We start from the raw sequence: 19,554 nt of genomic DNA on the forward strand, positions 1-19,554 counted from the left end.
TTGTTACACAAGTATTTTTTCTTCACAAAACACACACAAAAACAATAACACTAAAATATAAATAGACACATAGCTTTACTTATACACTAAACTGTCAATTACCCTCTGCATCCTGGAGATAGTCTCTCCAGAAGGTAACGACTATCTCCTCAGCAGCTCTCTTGTTGCTCCCTTCTGGAGACAGCCAAATGCTGAAAACATCATCCATCTGGTCAGCAGTCAGTGTGCTTGGCTCATGACAGAGCAGGGACGAAAGCTGTCTGGATGCCTTTGGATTTTCTCCAGAACCCCAAGCGTTTTCAGTCCTTCACAGAATCTGTACAAATAACATGGAATTTTGAAGAATTTAATTAGGGTTCCTAATTCACTTGTGCATTGTAAATTTACTTAGTTTTATATACAAATAATAGATTTAGTTGGTCTATGGGTAAAATTCTGATTGCTACTCTGATTAATCTGACTGCAAACAACCAACACCTCTGAATACCTTTGAAATGGACCTTGAACCCTGTGGATGATCTGGAACATGACAATGTCATGTACCAGCAAATCCCTGTCTCTTATAGAGCGCATAGGCCTCAGACATCCTGCATTGGCCAAGTAGTCAAGCAGAGGTGCTGTTGTCATCTCAAGGTCCTCAAGGGTTGTACTTTCAGATACCTAGCATCACAAGGAGCATCAGGATAGTTTGTTATGGAGGCTACTTATTAGTAAGAACCCAGACACTGGACGTCTGCATAATTAACAAGGGTGCCTAACTTGTTTTCTTCAGATAGCTACAATGTGATAAACAATAAGGAAAATACACTTTGCCGACAACCTATAGGAAGTGAGCATACAGCAATGAGCAGACTGGGCTGGATTGGTATTCCCTCTCAAATGGAAAACGGCAAGAGAATATTATAATGTAACCTAATTTTAATGCAAGATAACATTTAGACTACCAACTGACCTTTTTTACTTTTTCCAAAAGTTCATTGTCAGCTATGTCGTCTAGCACTGGCTTTGCTGAACCATCAACCAGAAGAGAAAATATTGTTGGCGAGAGGAAGTTTGGTGGCGGACCACCATGTACCAAGCTTACAGCAATGGCTCTGCCAGCTGTGTAGTACCGGTCCTCTCTTAGAGCTTCAAAACAACAGGATAAAAGGAAATGTCATATTGATAAATACATAAAGACCCACTACCACATAAAATCATGGATTTCATTGTGCCATTGAATACATTGTAAATCAGTTCAAAAGCTGAAAGTTGTATGTAAAAAAAAAAGATTACAAAAAATTAAAATGGTCATTACCAGCACTGTCAAGAGCCAAGTTCTTGCTGTTTTCTTTCCCCTCAAACATGGGTGACCTGGCCATGGTCTCCATCAACAGCCTCAAGAATTCCTCCTTGGCTCCTAAATCAATCCCTTCCTCATTTCTCCCCATGTCATCTGAGAATTTCACGCAGATCATCAAGTTGGGGTTATAGGACACCCTTTGAAATCCTCGCACGGCTCCCTCCCAGACAGCAGAGCGATTTATATTAAATTTGCACTGTTGCTTTGTGTTGATTTTGCTTGAGAGTTCCAGCAGTATCTCTTGAACCGGGACCTTTTCTACACTATAAAGACAACATCAAAAACAAATGATCAGATATGACAAAATAATCTTAAAATAAATAGTTCATATCAACTATGTGATCACATCATCCTCAATAGTTGACACATTCTGTGTTTGTGCTACTCACATTTGACTCTCCATACTGGCAATTATAGCCTGGTTGAACTCCTCATCATCTGAAGAGTCATCAGGAAGAGCAGCCATAAGTCTCAAATATGAAGAGTAGTCACCATCTTCACCACTTGTGCCAGGGTTGCCATCACTTCTTGCAAGGCTGCCTCCATCATCACCGCTTGTGCCAGGGTTGCCATCACTTCTTGCAAGGCTGCCTCCATCATCACCGCTTGTGCCAGGGTTGCCATCACTTCTTGCAAGGCTGCCTCCATCATCACCGCTTGTGCCAGGGTTGCCATCACTTCTTGCAAGACAGCCTCCATCGTGACCACTAGTGCCACTTCCTTGCATTGCTGTACGCCTTCTAACAACACTTCTGGTGGCGTGTGTGATGCCATAGCCATGTTCATCACCACTGCCAGGGTTTCCATCTCCATCCTGACTGCTAGTACAGGGGTCATCCCTACTTCTCATTGCTCTTGTAGCAACCCTGGTGGTGCTAGGTCTGCCAGTGTGGATTTGTGAACCATAAACTTCCAAACAGTCATCATCCTGGTCCTTAGCAGTTGCACAACTGCTTAATGTTGATCTGGTAGTGATGTTGGAACATTCATTTTCTTCATCTGAGTCAGTCTTAAACAGAAAAAGAAAGACCAAAAATATATATCAAAAGCAAAAATCACAACTTTGAAATTAAATAACCATATTAGAAACAAGTTATCGTTTGACCGATTAAAACAAGGAACCTTTGTTTGTGCTTTTCTCTGGTTTGATTGCGCTCAAACCTTTGCTTTAATTGTATATATTGTATACTGCTACAAGTAATAAACAGTTTACATTTCATTTTCGAAAGATACAATTCTATTCAGTGAAAAGTATTAAAAACAAATAAAAGAAAGAAAGCAAACTTACTAAAATGGTCCTTGATGGTCTCACATACAGGCCTTTGGTTTTAAAAATCTTATGGATTAGCATTCCATTCAGCTCCTGGCCCTCCTGGAGTTTAGGGGACACCAGCTTATTGCCACAAGCCATTAGAAACTGGAGGCTACAAAGAAGATGGGGATATTACAACAACAAAAAATGCTTTTAGGCTATGTCGTTTGTTGTACGATGGTGTGAGTCTGTGTGTCTCCTTGGTTTCTTGCTCCTACGAGGTATGTGACCGAGTCATGTACATTTTATAACAAATGCTATTGTATTATGTTTGTAATAATCATGATTGCACTTTGTAAACCTGTGTTTGTTCTTTAAAGTGTTCTATAAATAAAGATTATTATAATATTATTTACAAAGTAAGAAAAAAGTCTTTACCTGACATCCTCTGGAATGTGCGCACAAAACCATCTCTGATGCATTCCACAACAGTCTGGTGGTCCCAGGCCTTCTGGAATTCAAAGGCACTGAGGATGTGCCCATGTTTGTGTAACCATAATTTTGGATTTTGTTTGCACACTATTCCCCATGATGGATTGGGAAGTAATATTCGTCCTTGTTGAAATGGTCATGCTGCTGTGATCTAGCTCTGAAATGAGAATGTAACTCTTAAGGCGACATGAAAACAGCCACTGCACGTTAAGTCATGCTAACATAGATAAATACAAGACAGAGACCAAAGTCGTAGAACAACATACAAACAATAGATATCTTAAACACGTCCAGTTTGACAAGAGCAAAATACTAACCGTCACCCTTATCGACCCTCCTTTGGCTGTGAATTAACTAGGGCTGCAACTAACGATTATTTTGATAATCGATTAATCGGTTGATTATTTTATCGATTAATCGGATAAAAAAACTTTAATTTTCAACCCTTTATTCAAAACAGGGTCCGTACGGTCATGGAAAACCTGGAAAAGTCATGGAATTTTTAAATGGCTATTAGCAGGCCTAGAAAAGTAATTGAAAAAAATAAAATCCCAAAATATTTGGAAAAGTCATGCAAATTTGTTTTATTCAAATGTTAATTTACACGGTATATATACGTTATGCTTTGGAATTCTCATTGTTAGTTTAAATACTACATCTTCTCACTTTGTCACGTATAGACAGAGTTTTCACAAAATGTTTAATCATGGAAATTTGGTTTAGTCATGGAAAGGTCCTGGAGACCCACTGGTCAGCATGGTGATGAACCCTGTTCACTGGTCACCATGGTGATGAACCGTCACAAACAGACTGACAGTTTTCCTCTCCTGAGCAGTGGTCCCCATGTGGCCCCCTGAACAATATCAGAGACGCGTTACGATTTATTATTTTTCTCACCTGGCCCGCTGCCGTTGAGATTGCAGTGAGACGCGGACAAAATGTGAAGTGGTGCTCTTCACAATAAAACATCTTTGATGAACGTGTCGCGTCTCGGCCAATCAGCGTTCAGATGTCGACAGCGTTTGGGAAGTTAGGTTAGCTTGAATGTTAGTCCGCTACATCTGCTGCTGTCACGCTGCACGGTGTAGCGATGCTAACAAAGTACCCGTACGTTAAACACGATGTGATTTAGCATATTTTAGTATCGATACTTCATTTAAAGCGCCCGATCAGAGCTCACGCGCTGCTCCGCTCCGTTAAATATTGTCTGCACGCGCAGCTCCACAGAGTAGCGTCGTGGCTTATCTCCGTTGCCTTTCTCCGTGGAATAAATAACCACGTTTTCTCGTTATACTCTTGTGGAAATGCCACACCGCCGTGACATGTAGCGCCCTGGTGTCTGGGTTCATAACATCACCCGTAGGCGCACTTAGCTCCGTGAATGTCTCCGACTTCGTGAATGACTTCCGCATCCAGCGCCATGTGAGCAGCAGCAGCCAATTAGATTCATCAACAGAGGAGCAGCTGAGCGCTGATTGGCTCTCAACGCAGCGTTCGTCTCTCCCTCCGCTCTTGTTTCCCTGCGCTCTGCGCTCAACTCAACTTTGTTTATACTCCGTGACTTATTGAGCGCCGTAATAATCGCGCGACACAACGAATCGATCATGAAATTCGTTGCCAACTATTTTAATTATCGATTTTTATCGTTTCGTTGTTGCAGCCCTAGAACTAACCCTCCAGCTGCCTTTAACATTATATATTTCCTCTCGTTTTCCCGAACATTTTGGTATTTGCTTGGCGAAATTGCTAGTCAATGTTCATCGTACATTTCATACGCGTATACGCCATTCCTGGTTTCAGTTTAACCTAATTCCCACATTTACTCCTTCGAGTTTAATATCGTTCGTTCATTCATTTATTTATTCATACAGTAGGCTAGGCTAGTGTCGTAGGGGTGAACTAGCCAGCTAGCAAACCACACACGAGGGTAATATGAAAGATAATTTCAAACTGCGACTAGGTGTAATTACCTTTTTCTCCTCATGCCTTTTGATGTCCATGCGCCGAAGTGCTGCTGCGCTTGATAGCGGGGTGCAGGTGCACAGTTGCTCCTGACTGTACCTGCAGCAGACAATGGCACGCCGCTGCGCTGCCGGGACGGAAAGAGAGCTGCTAGGTGGCTGTCTACTGTATCCACACCTGGAGCTGCTGCAACGACCGGCTGCTGCCGAACAGTTGAGGCATTAGACAGTGTTCTGATTGTCTCCGCTGAGGCCAATATGTTGTTTAGCAACGCCGTTGCTTCTGCAAAATTGCTTGAGGGCTGTTGAGCACATGGTTGATCTGCCATCCTTGATCACCTTCCGTTTCAACTGAAACACCTTCCCAGGGTTGCCAGGTCTGTGTGACAAAACCAGCCCAATGGCCAATAAAACCAGCCCAATATCAGAACTCAAAATATGCCCGTGCCAAACCATATACACTGCTTTTAAAGTCCAACAGCATTGCTATCATTACCAAATGTATTGTAATATCTACAAAGTAACACCAAATGTTTAGTATGCCAGCATTAAAAGCAGTTTATGGTAGGATTTGGGTATAAATAAATTATTTCATTTAAAATATGGATTTTTATTGAAAGATATTCATGTAATCTGCATGCAAAATAGGTCTACCGAACCAGCGGACACAAAATTCAACCAGCGGCAACACTTCAAAAGTTGCCCAATGCCGCGGAAAAACCGCGGACCTGGCAACACTGCACCTTCCGTTTCAAGTGAAATGCCTTCCGTTTCAAGTGAAATGCCTTCCGTTTCAAGTGAAATGCCTTCCGTTTCAAGTGAAATTTTTATATGTGTGTATGAGAGCTTTTCATATCATGTGTGTGTGTGAGAGCTTTTCACTAGTATGTGTGAGAGATTTTCAGTTGTGTGTGAGCATATAGTTTTCACTAGTGTGTGTGAGAGCATTTCACTAGTGTGTGTGAGAGCATTTCAGTAGTGTGTGTGAGAGCATTTCAGTAGTGTGTGTGAGAGCATTTCACTAGTGTGTGTGAGAGCATTTCAGTAGTGTGTGAGAGCATTTCACTAGTGTGTGAGAGCATTTCAGTAGTGTGTGTGAGAGCATTTCAGTAGTGTGTGTGAGAGCATTTCAGTAGTGTGTGTGAGAGCATTTCACTAGTGTGTGTGAGCGTATAGTTTTTCAGTAGTGTGTGTGAGAGCATTTCAGTAGTGTGTGTGAGAGCATTTCACTAGTGTGTGTGAGAGCTTTTCAGTAGTGTGTGTGTGTGAGAGCTTTTCAGTAGTGTGTGTGAGAGCATTTCAGTAGTGTGTGTGAGAGGGTATTCTGAATAATGTCCCTCACGGCCCCTCATACTATCCTGTGTGGACTCTCTTGTGTTTGGTCAGAGTTACTTTTCTTGCAAAACTTTCCCCACAAACATCAGAACTGAATGGTTTCTCTCCTGTGTGTACTCTCATGTGTTCCTTCAGACTTCCCTGTCGTGTAAATCTTTTCCCGCAATCATCACAACTGAATGATTTCTCTCCTGTGTGGACTCTCATGTGTTTCTTCAGATCTCCCTGTTGTTTAAATCTTTTCCCACAATCATCACAACTGAATGGTTTCTCTCCTGTGTACTCTCATGTGTGTCGTCAGACTTGCCTGTTGTGTAAATCTTTTCCCACAATCATCACAACTGAATGGTTTCTCTCCTGTGTGGACTCTCATGTGTTTCTTCAGCTCTCCCTGTTGTGTAAATCTTTTCCCACAATCATCACAACTGAATGGTTTCTCTCCTGTGTGGACTCTCATGTGTGTCGTCAGACTTCCCTGTTGTGTAAATCTTTTCCCACAATCATCACAACTGAATGGTTTCTCTCCTGTGTGGACTCTCATGTGTGTCTTCAGACTTCCCTGTCGTGTAAATCTTTTTCCACACTCATCACACCTGAATGATTTCTCTCTCATGAGCTCTTTTGATCGTGATCCATTGGATATGTTGCCAGTGTTACATCCCACATGACTTACAAGAGCTTCCTTATATTTCAGGGCATGTGCAGCAGACTGTGGTGCCCTCTCCTTCCAGACATTGTCCCTGCCACACACTGTCAGGTCCAGAATCTGACAAAGCTTCTTGCCAATCACCACAACTGACCTCAGTCTCAGAAGAGTCTGACGCCTCTTCATCATCAGCATTTGGATGTGAATGACGATGTGGATTTAGGTTCCTGTCTGGTCCTGATCCCCCACAGTCCTCTCCATCAGTTTCTGTTTGTATTGTCGTAGCTGAGCTGCAGGCGGGAGGCTCCGCCTCTTTGTTGTTCTCCGTCTGGCTTTGATGAAGCCGTGAGGTCTGAGGTTCGTCATCTTCACTCTTCACAGTAACAGCAGTGGATAAGAACTTGGTGATATCGGCCTCCTCCAGCACAATGAGCTGATCTCCCTCTAGACGGGTCCAGAGAGCCTGCAGCTCCTCTTTTATGAGGAGGGGCTCCGGCTCCTCTTTTATGAGGAGGGGCTCCGGCTCCTCTTGGTCCTGGTCCTCAGGGGGGACATCTGGTTTAATCCAAACCAGCTGCTGGACATCTGCAGGGAGCACATTATGAACAACGGTGACTTCAGACTGATATCAACTTTCATAACTGACGAAATGTGTATTTGTTGCTCTTCATGTACAAACACAGAAATACAAAACAATAACATTTCGTGGCTCAACAAAGTCGATCAAATGTCCTATTTTCCCGCTTAATTTAATGAGATGATTGACATCAGGCTCTCTGCGTCTCAAAGGCTGAGCCGCCCTCAAACTGTCTTGTTAATTCTAACCAGACGTCAGTCCTCAGGATGATTGCCCGTCCGACATCAAAAGGGCGTCGATCACAGAAACATTGATTTTATAACGGCACAAAGTCAAATAAACTCAAAGGAAGAAATAACCACTATTTCTGCTCTATACTTGTGAAATCACACAAACGTGGAAACATCAAACTACTCAACGCGTTTGGTGTGAACATAAGTGTTAAATATATCGGCTAATTTTAAGTGCCTCGTCACCCCATCATATAACCATCTCTACTCTTCCAGAACAAGTAGATAATATAAATGTGTGCAAACATGTATGTGGAGATGATCATACAGAACAGGAGTTTGAATATGTGTGTGAATATGTGTGTGAATGTGTGTGTGTGAATGTGTGTGTGGGCCAGGGATCGTAATGAACACATCCAGAAGTTTTAGCGCTAAATAAACTTTATGAACAGCTCGGCATACAGCGGCTTTCCTGATGTTCTGCATCGCCGACACTAGACCACACTGAACCACACTGGACCACACTAGACCACACTGTACAACACTATATTACTTTACATGTCATTGAGCAGATGCTTTTATCCAAAACAACTTACAATGAGTGCATCAACCAAGAGTACAAACTCAGAACAACAAGAACCCAGAAAGTAACTGTGGCAGCTGTCTCTAATTTGGCCTCGGCTGCTGGTGATTGGCAATCAGTCAGCAGCCGAGGCCGCGCTCATAAAAGCTCTGTGGAGAGTTCAGCGGGAGGAGTGAGCAGAGGCGCAGGTTTGCGGTCTGCTGTGTGTTGGGTTGCCGAAAGAAAGCATGTTGCCAAACGAGACCTCTTGGTGCTGGTGGGGGAAACCCACGGGTAGCGGCAGTAGACCTGCTACAGTAACATTTCTTCAAGAAAGTCGAAGTACAAAAGTACCAGAAGTAAGAGCCACTGAAGTGCTAATCTGTGTTTTAATCCAGATATAATCGGAAAAGATGTGTTTTTAGTTTCTGGCAGAAGCTGTAGAGACTTCCTGCTGTCCTGATGTCAGTGGGGAGCTCGTTCCACCAATGAGGAGCCAGGACGGCAAACAGTCTGGATGTAGAGTGATGAGCTCGAAATGCAGGAGTCAAGTCGGTTCTTGAGCGTGATGAGGTACGGTGTGACCACATCCAGGATGTAGACGGGGCCCGATCCGTTCAGAGCACGGTACCAAGAACCAATGTTTTGAAGCGGATGCTGCTCCACCGGTAACCATGAAGAGAGGGGAGAGGATCAGTTGGGTGTCATCAGCATGGCTATGGTAGGAGAAGCCAATGACAGAGCCGAGAGAATGAGTGTACAGAGAGAAAAGGAGGGGACTGTTAATATTAATCTGATTTATTGAAAGGACCGTAATGTCTAGGTTCCGGCAAAACATCAGAAGAGACGCACTTTGCCTGTGAGGAGAGAGATATTGTGTCTGCAGCTCAAGGGTAGCTACGCCTGGCAGTATTCAACATTCACACTTGTTATCAGTATTTACACATACCAAGAGGCACGGCCAACAGACAGCCCCACCGGGAAGAGGAATTCTCATGTGAAGACAAGAGTCAAGGAGATCTCAGGGGGGGTGGGATATGCACCTGTGACGAGATCTGGGTATAAAAGATTGAATCTTAATGTAAGGGGGAGTGTGATTTTGAGCCTTGACTTGCATGTTGAGGAGAGCTCCCCGTGTGATTGCAATCGCTGGTGAGCGTTTGTACTTTGCTTTTGATCAGTGGAATAAACGTCTCCCTAAAGGAGAGAACTACAGCAGACTGTGGATCGTATTATTGTAGAAGCTCTTCCAGGCTGCCAATTCTGAATTACGTTACAGGACCCAGGACGGAGCCTTGAGGAACCCCAGTAGTGAGAGGACAAGGATCAGACACAGATCCTCTCCAAGGTACCCGGTAAGTGTGGTCGTTGAGGTAGGAAGAAGAGGAGTGCAGAGCCTGAGATACCAGGACCTGAAGGGAAGAGATAAGGATCTGGTGGTTCACGGTGTCAAATGCTGCAGAAAGGTCTAGAAGGATAAGGACAGAGGAGAGAGGCTGCTCTAGCAGAGTGAAGGATAAGGACAGAGGAGAGAGAGGCTGCTCTAGCAGAGTGAAGGATAAGGACAGAGGAGAGAGGCTGCTCTAGCAGAGTGAAGGATAAGGACAGAGGAGAGAAAGGCTGCTCTAGCAGAGTGAAGGATAAGGACAGAGGAGAGAGGCTGCTCTAGCAGAGTGAAGGATAAGGACAGAGGAGAGAGAGGCTGCTCTAGCAGAGTGAAGGATAAGGACAGAGAGAGAGGATGCTCTAGCAGAGTGAAGCTGCTCAGACAGCAAGGAGGCCAGTCTCTGTTGGTGGCCTTGAATCCAGACTGGTGAGGTCAAGAAGGTCGTTGCCGTGGAGACAGGAGGACACTTGGTTGAAGATCGCTCGCTCCAGAGTTTTGAAAAGAAAGGAGGAAGAGACCCGGTCTGTAGTTGCTGACTTCAGCGGTCGAGGTGGTTTCTTCAGGAGAGGGTTGACTCTCGCCTCCTTCAGAGAGTTGGGGAAACAGCCAGTTGAGAGGGAGCTGTTAATAAGATGGGTGAGAAAGGTCAGAAGGTCAGGAGCAACAGCCTGGAGGATGTGAGACGGGGTCAAGGGGGCAGGTGGTCGGTCTAGCGGAGGTCACCAAGCTAAGAACTTGATTAGGAGACAAGGGGGTGAAAAGAGGAAAGAGGGGATGAACAAGAAGTGGGTGGATTGATAGAAGATGGTTTAGTAAAGGAGGAGTGTCGTCTTCTCGTTTGTAAAGTAGTCACAAAGTGGCAGAAGGGTGGAAGGAGGAGGGGGACAGGGGGGTCAAGGAGGTTGGAGAAGATAGAGACGAGTTCTTTGGGGTGAGAGAAAGAAGACCGAATGTTGGTGAGGAAGAAAGAGCTTTTGGCTGCAGAGACAGAGAAGGAGGAGAGGAGAGATTGATAGGAGAGCAGGTCGTCAGCTTGATTAGATTTTCTCTATTTCCTTTCCGTCGCTCGCCATGTGGCTCGAGATCAGAGTCAGACGATTGGATTCAATTTATTGTCATTGCTAGAGTTCATTACATTTACATTACATTACATGTCATTTAGCAGACGCCTTTATCCAAAGCGACTTACAATAAGTGCATTTCAACCAAGAGTACAAACTAAGAACAACAAGAATACAGGAAGTAACATTTCCTCAACAGTCGAACTACGAAAGTACCATAAGTAAGAGCTATTTAAATTGCCACATGAAGTGCAAATCTGTGTTTTACTCCAGATATAGTCGGAAAAGGTTTGTTTTCAGTCTCCGACGGAAGATGTCGAGACTTCCTGCTGTCCTGATGTCAGTGGGAGCTCGTTCCACCACTGAGGAGCCAGGACAGCAAACAGTCTGGATGTAGAGTGATGAGCTCGAGGTGCAGCAGTCACAAGTCGATTGGCTGTTGCCGAGCGAGAAACGTGCGGGTGTACGGTGTGACCACATCCCGGATGTAGACGGGCCCGATCCGTTCAGAGCACGATACCAGAACCAGTGTTTTGAAGCGAATGCGAGCAGCCACGGTAACCAGTGGAGAGAGCGGAGGAGCGGAGTGGTGTGGGTGAACTTCAGGAGGCTGAAGACCAGTCGAGCTGCTGCATTCTGGATGAGCTGCAGAGGTCGGATGGCCTTAGCAGGTAGACCAGCCAGGAGGGAGTTGCAGTAGTCGAGGCGTGAGATGACCAGAGCCTGGACCAGAGCCTGGACCAGAGCCTGGACCAGAACCTGTGCCGCCTTCTGAGTAAGAAGAGGCCGTATTCTCCTGATGTTGTGCAGCATGTACCTACAGGAACGCGTTGTCGCAGTGATGTTGGCCGTCAGGTTGACTGTCTCGTGTCACCCCGAGGTTCCTGGCAGTCGGGGTAGGGGCCAACACAGAGCTGTTGAAGGTGGTAGTCAGGTCGTGGGTGGGGGACTCTTTCCCTGGAAGGAATAGTAGCTCGGTCTTGTCAGGGTTGATTTTCAGGTGGTGAGCAGACATCCACTGAGAGATGTCGGTCAGACAGGCAGAGATTCGTGCCGCCACCTGTGTTTCGGACGGTGGAAACGAGAAGACCAGTTGGGTGTCATCAGCGTAGCTATGATAGGAGAAGCCATGCGAACGAATGACAGAGCCGAGAGAATTTGTGTACAGAGAGAAGAGGAGGGGACCCAGGACGGAGCCTTGAGGAACCCCAGTAGTGAGAGGACAAGGATCAGACACAGATCCTCTCCAAGTTACCCGGTAAGTGCGGTCGTTAAGGTAGGAAGAGAAAAGAGCGAGTGCAGTGCCTGAGATCCCCAGGTCCTGAAGAGAAGAGATCAGGATCTGGTGGTTCACGGTGTCAAATGCTGCAGAAAGGTCTAGAAGGATAAGGACAGAGGAGAGAGAGGCTGCTCTAGCAGAGTGAAGGATAAGGACAGAGAGAGGCTACTCTAGCAGAGTGAAGGATAAGGACAGAGGAGAGAGAGGCTGCTCTAGCAGAGTGAAGGATAAGGACAGAGGAGAGAGAGGCTGCTCTAGCAGAGTGAAGGACAAGGACAGAGGAGAGAGGCTGCTCTAGCAGTGTGAAGCTGCTCAGAGACAGCAAGGAGGGCCGTCTCTGTCGAGCGGCCGGCCTTGAATCCAGACTGGTGAGGGTCAAGAAGGTTGTTACTGTGGAGATAGGAGGACACTTGGCTCAAGATAGCTCGCTCCAGAGTTTTGGAGAGAAAAGGAAGAAGAGACCGGTCTGTAGTTGCTGACTTCAGATGGGTCGAGGTGGGTTTCTTCAGGAGAGGGTTGACTCTCGCCTCCTTCAGAGAGTTGGGGAAACAGCCAGTTGAGAGGGAGCTGTTAATAAGATGGGTGAGAAAGGTCAGAAGGTCAGGAGCAATAGCCTGGAGAATGGGAGACGGGACGGGGTCGAGGGGCAGGTGGTCGGTCGAGCTGAGGTCACCAAGCTAAGAACTTGATTGGGAGACAAGGGGGTGAAAGAGGAAAGAGAGGGGGATGAAGAAGTTAATGTTGGTGAAGTGATAGAAGATGGATTAGTAAAGGAGGAGCGTATGTCGTCTATCTTGTTTGTAAAGTAGTCGACAAAGTGGCTCGGCAAAAGGGTGGAAGGAGGAGGGGGACAGGGGGGATCAAGGAGGTTGGAGAAGAGTTTTTGGGGTTAGAGAAGGAAGACTGAATTTTGGTCAGGTAGAAAGAGCTTTTGGCTGCAGAGATAGAGGCAGAGAGAGAAGAGATTGATAGAAGAGCAAGTCATCCGCTTCATTCGACGGCGCCATTTTCTTTCCGTCGCTACAGGGTGGCTCTCTCGCGCACCGAGTCCGACAACCACGGAGCCGAGAGGATTTCCGAACCGTCGTGTCTTAAAGGACAAAGAGAATCAAGAGATGAAGACAGGGAAGAGAGGAGAGTGTCTGCGGCAGAGTTAGGCTGCATGAGTGAGAAGCAGTCAGTTGAGGGGAGAGCAGATAGGACAGAGGAGGCCAGAGGAGGGACAGAGGGTGCGAATGTTGCGGCGTACAGGTGCAGATTCTGTAGATATGGGTGGGTTGTCAGTACCAGAGAGTGAGAGAGAGTAAGAGATGAAGAAGTGATCAGAGACATGGAGAGGAGTTACAGTGAGGTTAGAGGTAGAGCAGTTTCTAGTGAAAATATAGTCAAGGTGGTTGCCGGCTTTGTGAGTAGGAGGAGAGGGACTGAGTGAGATGTTAAAGGAAGACAGTAAGAATAAAAGATCACATGACTTCTCTGTCTGGATGTTGAAGTCACCCAGAAGGATGAGCGGGGGGCCGTGTTCCGAGAAGTTCGATAGGAGGACGTCTAGCTCTTCCAAGAAATCTCCCAAAGAACCAGGGGGGTGAGAACAACAATGTGTAGTTGAACCGATGAGTAACCGACACAGCATGAAACTAAAAAGTCAGTGGGATAAAGAGTGGAAGGTAGGAGCAAAACACCATGTGGGTGAGATGAGTAAACCTGTACCTCCACCCCGACCAGAGGGTCTGGGTGTGTGGCTGAAGGAGAAGGCCGAGGAGAGAGCAGCCGGGGTAGACGTGTTGTCTGCTGTGATCCAGGTCTCAGTGAGAGCCAGGAAGTCAAGCGACTGCTCCACAGCAAAGCCAGAGATGAAGTCAGCCTTGCGGTTGGCTGACTGACAGTTCCAGAGGCCTCCTGTGACCAGGTGCTGGGTGAGTAGACGGTAGGAAGGATAACAGAGGAGGGGTTCCGGTACATGAATGAACGAGTCCTATAGTAACTACGAGTAGAGATACGCACAGGTATGGAAAAGACACACATATTCAAAAAATGGGGAAATACTCAGCCACGAAGACTCCAACGGAAGACTCCTATGTCTTTGTCCTCCGAGTCTCGACTCCAACGGAAGACTCCTATGTCTTTGTCCTCCGAGTCTTCGTCCGATGAGTCACACTGACGCTAAAGACCAGATCCGGTTATGAGCCCAAGTTGTTGCCAATTACCTCCAGCTGCGTTGACACCGCCCCTTGGCCTTTGGAATTCAAATGACGCTCAATAGAAACCAGGAGATGAGCGCTCGTCCAATCAGTGAAGCTTCAGGTGTCGGAACTCAGGACACACCTCTCTACCAAAACAACTCCTTAAAACAGGACAGACTAATTCAATTCAATTCAATTCAGTTTATTTGTATAGCCCAATTTCACAAATTACAAATTTGTCTCGGAGTGCTTTACAATCTGTACACATAGACATCCCTGCCCCAAAACCTCACATCGGACCAGGAAAAACTCCCAAATAACCCTTCAGGGGGAAAAAAAGGGAAGAAACCTGGAGGAGAGCAACAGAGGAGGATCCCTCTCCTAGGATGGACAGATGCAATAGATGTAATGTGTACAGAAGGACAGATTTAGAGTTAAAATACATTCAATGAATATGACAGAGTGTATGAATAGTTCATAGTAGGCATATTCCACGATGGAGACCTCCACGATCCATCAGGCAGATGGCGGTGGGGAGGAGTCTCAACAGGACAGTGGCGTAGTCATGAGCAGGAATTCCATGACCCAGACGATCCATCAGGCAGATAGATCTATGCCGTCTCATAGGGTCCGATGACCCCATGAGACGTAAAGTCAAAAGGACTTCCGGGAGAAAGCAGAGTTAGTAACGTGTGATTGAGAGATGAAAATTCATCCTTAAGGAGAGAAAAAGAGGAGATAGGTACTCAGTGCATCCTAAAACGTCCCCCGGCAGCTATAAGCCTATAGGCAGCATATCAAGGGGCTGGACCAGGGCAAACCTGATTCAGCCCTAACTATAACGTCTGTCAAAGAGGAAGGTCTTAAGTCTACTCTTAAACGAGGTGACTGTGTCTGCCTCCCGGACTGAAATTGGAAGCTGGTTCCATAAAAGAGGAGCTTGATAACTAAAGGCTCTGGCTCCCATTCTACTTTTTAAGACTCTAGGAACTACAAGTAGTCCGCATTTAGTGAGCGTAGCTCTCTAGTGGGGCAATATGGTACGACAAGCTCCTTAAGATATGATGGAGCATCACCAATCAAGGCTTTGTAGGTTAAGAGAAGAATTTTAAAAGTGATTCTTGATTTTACTGGGAGCCAGTGCAGAGCAGCTAGTGCAGGAGTGATGTGATCTCTTTTCTTAGTTTTAGTGAGAACACGAGCTGCAGCATTCTGGATCAACTGGAGGGACCTAAGAGATTTATTAGAGCAGCCTGCTAATAAGGAGTTGCAGTAATCCAGTCTCAAGTAAATCAACGTGAACCAATTTTTCTGCATCTTTTTGAGACAAGATGTGCCTGATTTTTGAAATATTACGTAGATGAAAGAATGCAGTCCTTGAGATTTGCTTTACGTGGGAGTTAAAGGACAAGTCCCGATCAAAGTTAACGCCAAGATTCTTTACAGTGGTGTTGGATGCCAGGGCAATGCCGTCTACAGAATCCACATCACCAGATAATTGATCTCTGAGGTGCTCAGGGCCGATTAAAATTACTTGGTTTTGTCTGAGTTTAACATCAAGAAGTTGCAGGTCATCCATGTTTTATGTCTTTAAGACATGCTTGAATTTTACAGAGTTGGTTGCTCTCCTCTGGTTTTATCGATAAATATAGTTGAGTGTCATCTGCATAACAATGAAAGTTTATGGAGTGTTTCCTGATAATATTGCCCAAAGGAAGCATGTATAAGGTAAATAAAATTGGTCCAAGCACAGAACCTTGTGGAACTCCGTGATTAACGTTGGTGGTTATCGAGGCGTCATCGTTTACAAATACAAACTGAGATCGATCTGATAAATAGGATTTAAACCAAATTAGTGCCGTGCCTGAAATGCCAATCGACTGCTCCAGTCTCTGTAACAGGATGTCATGGTCAATGGTGTCGAATGCAGCACTAAGGTCTAACAAGACCAGGACAGAGAGGAGTCCTTTATCTGCTGCCATTAAGAGGTCATTTGTAATTTTCACCAGTGCCGTCTCGGTGCTGTGGTGTTTTCTAAATCCTGATTGAAATTTCTCAAATAAACTATTATGATGTAGAAAGTCGCACAACTGATTTGCGACCACTTTCTCAAGGATCTTGGAGAGGAAGGCGAGGTTAGAGATCGGTCTGTAGTTAGCCAATACCTCTGGATCCAGAGTGGGCTTCTTCAGGAGAGGTTTAATAACAGCCACCTTGAAGGAGTGTGGTACGTGGCCTGTTAGCAGAGACACATTGATAATATCTAATAGAGAGCCGCCAATTAAAGGCAAAACGTCTTTAAGCAGCCTCGTCGGGATGGGGTCCAAGAGACAGGTAGGCGTGTTCGGTAGAAACCGTTGAAAATAATTGGTCACGGTTGATAGGAGAAAATCCTCAAATATACACCAGGGCATACAGCGGTTTCCAAGGCCATTCCACTTGAGGACAGATTGGCACTGGTTATGGGCAAGAGATTATTAATCTTGTCCTAATAGTTAAAATCTTTTCATTAAAGAAGTTCATAAAGTCATTACCACTAAGGTTTATAGGAATGCTCGGCTCCACAGAGCTGTGACTCTCTGTCAGCCTGGCTACAGTGCTGAAGAGAAACCTGGGGTTGTTTTTATTTTTTTCTATTATTGATGAGTAATAGGCTGCTCTGGCATTACGGAGGGCCTTCTTATCTCGCCAAACTAAGCGGGATTCTTCGAGATTAGTTGAACGCCATATGCTCAAGCTTTTGACGCTTGCTTCAGTTTGCGGGTCTGAGGGTTATACCAGGAGCAAACCTCCTCTTCCTCACTGTCTTCTTCTTCAGAGGGCTACCGAGTCCAGTGTCATACACAGAGAGCCTATGGCACTGTCAACAAGATGATCAATCTGGGACGGACTAAAGTTAGACCAGGAGTCCTCTGTTATATTGAGACGTGGTATCGAATCAAATACAGAAGGAATCGCTTTAAATTTAGCTACAGCACTATCAGTTAGACATCTAGTGTAGAAACTTTTGACTAACGGAGTACACCGGTAGTATAAATTCAAAAGTTATGAGGTTGTGGTCTGACAGAAGAGGATTCTGTGGAAGGCGTTCAAATGCTCAATGTCAACGCCATAAGTAAGAACAAGATCAAGCGTGTGGCCAAAGGTGGGGCTGGGTTTATTGGCGCTCTGACAGAAGCCAATCGAGTCCAACAAGGAGATGAATGCAGCACTAAGGCAATCATTATCAACATCCACATGGATATTAAAATCTCCAACAATAATAACTTTATCGGTTTTAAGAACCAAACTTGATATAAATTCTGAGAATTCAGATATAAACTCTGAATATGGACCTGGTGGACGGTACAGAATCACAAATCGAATTGGCTGTAGTGTTTTCCAGGTTGGATGTGAAAGACTAAGAACAAGACTTTCAAATGAGGTGTAGTGTAATTTTGGTTGAGGATTAATTAATAGGCTCGATTCAAAGATGGCTGCTACTCCACCTCCTCGACCGGTGCCTCGAGGAATGTGAGTATTAATATGACTTGGAGGAGTCGATTCATTCAGGCAGACATATTCTTCATGGCTCAGCCAGGTTTCAGTTAGGCAACATAAATCAATGTGATTATCTGATATTAAATCATTCAGTAACACAGCTTTAGATGACAGAGATCGAATATTTAGGAGACCACATTTAATAGACCTATTTTGTTGCACTGCTGAAATAATGGTGTTAACTTGTATAAGGTTATTGTGTACGACTCCTCTTCTGCTTACTTTTGATTTATTTAATTGAAGTGGCCGTGGGACAGACACAGTCTCTACTCTAAAGTCAAGGGTGGGTAACTGCTCGAATGGAAGAGCAGAGAAGGGTGTTAAACTACAACTCTGCTCCCGGTTCCTGATCTGAACCCTGGGTTGTCATAGATTAAGTCCGGTGATCAACTTGGTCATATTCGCAGAAATGTGACGCGCTCCGTCCAACGTGGGATGAATGCCGTCTCTCCTCATCAGATCAGGTTTTCCCCAGAAAGTCTTCCAGTTGTCTACGTAGCCCACATTATTCGCTGGGCACCACCGACAGCCAGCGGTTGAAAGACGACATTCTGCTATACAATTCGTCTGTCTGCAAATTTGGGAGAGGCCAGAGAAATTACGGTGTCCGACAACGTCTTGGCATAAGCACACACCGATTCCACATTAATTTTAGTGACTTCCGACCGACGGGCTCAAGCGTCATTACCACCGCGTGTATTACAATCTGACTGTATCTCCGCTTATCCTTAGCCAGCAGCTTCAAACAAGACTCCACGTCGCCCGCTCTGGCCCCCGGGAGGCACACGACTCTGGTCCGTGGCTTCGCTATTTTCACGTTCCTGACTATAGAGCTCCGATAACCAGGGTGTGTTCCTCAGCGGGTGTGTCGCTGAGCAGGAAAACTGGTTCGAACGTGAAGTGGTTGGTGCACAGCGGGCTTCTGTGTAGACTTACTACTCCTGCGAACAGTTACCCAACCATCCGGCTGCACGGTTACCGCCGGGGCACAGCTAACAGCTGACTGTAGCTCCGCGCCGACTACGGGAGAGGGCGGCTAACTAGCATAGCTGTCTGAGCTTCGATAGCCGGAGCCGCATCTAACCCACTTAGACCTGCCTCCAACCTAGCAAATAAACTACACTTGTTGCATGTATCGTTATCATTAAGGGAGGCAGGGGGATAACTATACATGAGACACACTGAGCAAGAGGGAACGGGAGGGAGAGAAGAAGAAGTCATGCTCGCTGTTGAGCTGGCAACCAGAGCTTACCGGAAGAGTGAGATGATGCGTTCAGGAGCAGCTGGGAAAATCAGAGTTGACGACCTGCTCTCCTATCAATCTCTCCTCTCCTCCTTCTCTGTCTCTGCAGCCAAAAGCTCTTTCTTCCTCACCAACATTCGGTCTTCTTTCTCTCACCCCAAAGAACTCGTCTCTATCTTCTCCAACCTCCTTGACCCCCCTGCCCCCCCCCCCCTCCTTCCACCCTTCTGACACTTTGTGACTACTTTACAAACGAGAAGATGACATACGCTCCTCCTTTACTAACCCATCTTCTATCACTCCACCGACTTCTTCTTCATCCCCCTCTCTTTCCTCTTTCACCCCCTTGTCTCCTAATCAAGTTCTTAGCTTGGTGACCTCCGCCCGACCGACCACCTGCCCCCTTGACCCCGTCTCACATCCTCCAGACTGTTGCTCCTGACCTTCTGACCTTTCTCACCCAT

The 19,554-nt window shown here is 45.7% G+C and overlaps 1 long non-coding RNA gene across 2 annotated transcripts; it reads right to left on the reverse strand.

Moving 5' to 3' along the window:
- Window positions 1-246: 246 nt before the first annotated feature.
- LOC130198250 (uncharacterized) lies at window positions 247-1,368 on the reverse strand. Of its 2 annotated transcripts, none has more exons than XR_008832591.1 (3): window positions 1,298-1,368; window positions 953-1,128; window positions 247-316 (listed from the first exon to the last, which is right to left on the reverse strand). It is a non-coding gene; the product is annotated as an uncharacterized LOC130198250 (long non-coding RNA). The 2 variants fall into 2 exon arrangements; XR_008832590.1 differs by lacking the exon at window positions 247-316 and adding an exon at window positions 623-660.
- Window positions 1,369-19,554: the final 18,186 nt, after the last annotated feature.

Source organism: Pseudoliparis swirei, chromosome 8, assembly GCF_029220125.1.
Source record: "Pseudoliparis swirei isolate HS2019 ecotype Mariana Trench chromosome 8, NWPU_hadal_v1, whole genome shotgun sequence".
In the NCBI taxonomy this organism is placed as follows: domain Eukaryota; kingdom Metazoa; phylum Chordata; class Actinopteri; order Perciformes; family Liparidae; genus Pseudoliparis; species Pseudoliparis swirei.